This window comes from Lepidochelys kempii, chromosome 27, assembly GCF_965140265.1.
Source record: "Lepidochelys kempii isolate rLepKem1 chromosome 27, rLepKem1.hap2, whole genome shotgun sequence".
NCBI lineage: Eukaryota > Metazoa > Chordata > Testudines > Cheloniidae > Lepidochelys > Lepidochelys kempii.
Window position 1 is genome coordinate 18,922,010 of NC_133282.1, and position 699 is coordinate 18,922,708.

Below are 699 nucleotides of genomic sequence, written 5' to 3' on the forward strand. Positions count from 1 at the left end.
TGGGGGGACTCACCCCAGAGGGCGGGGGGGGGCTGTAGGGGACCTCCCCAGAGGGCGGGGGAGGGGCTATCGGGGCTGGGGGGGGCTATGGGGACCCCCCCGAGGGGGGCGGGGCGGCTCCTCCGCGGACTTTCACTTTCGTTTCCGCGGCGGCCGCGCGGAGCCGGGAGCGGAGCCCGCAGGTACCGGGCGCGGGGGGCGCGGGGGGCGCGGGACGGGGCCGCGCTTGGCCCCCGCGGGAGTCCCCCCCGCATGGGCAGGGACCCCCCCCGGGGGCACGCACAGCCCCGCCCCCAGCCATGCCCCATCTCTCCCCCCCCACGCGCCCTGGGGCCGGGCGCTCGTGCTCAGTGGGGGGCAGGGAGTGGGGGGCGCGGTGGGCACCGTCCCCGGGGGGGGCCCGGAACTTGGGGTGCTGCACCCCCCGCTCGGAGCACTAATAACCAACAGCAAACACAGGGTTTCCGCCCCCCCCCCCCCGCCGGGCCTGTGCCCAAGCTGCGGCCCCCACCCCCCCGCGTCACGCAGGGTGGGGCCGGGCGCTTGGGGGGCGCGGATCTGGCCTGGGGGGGCTCCGGGCCACGCGCTGGGCTGGGCATCAGGGCTTGTGCTCACCCCGTGCCCCCTGCTCCGGGCAGGCCTGGGGGGCTGGGTCCTGGCCCCCGCCAGCCGCCCGCCTCCAGCCCCCCTCGCTGCCAG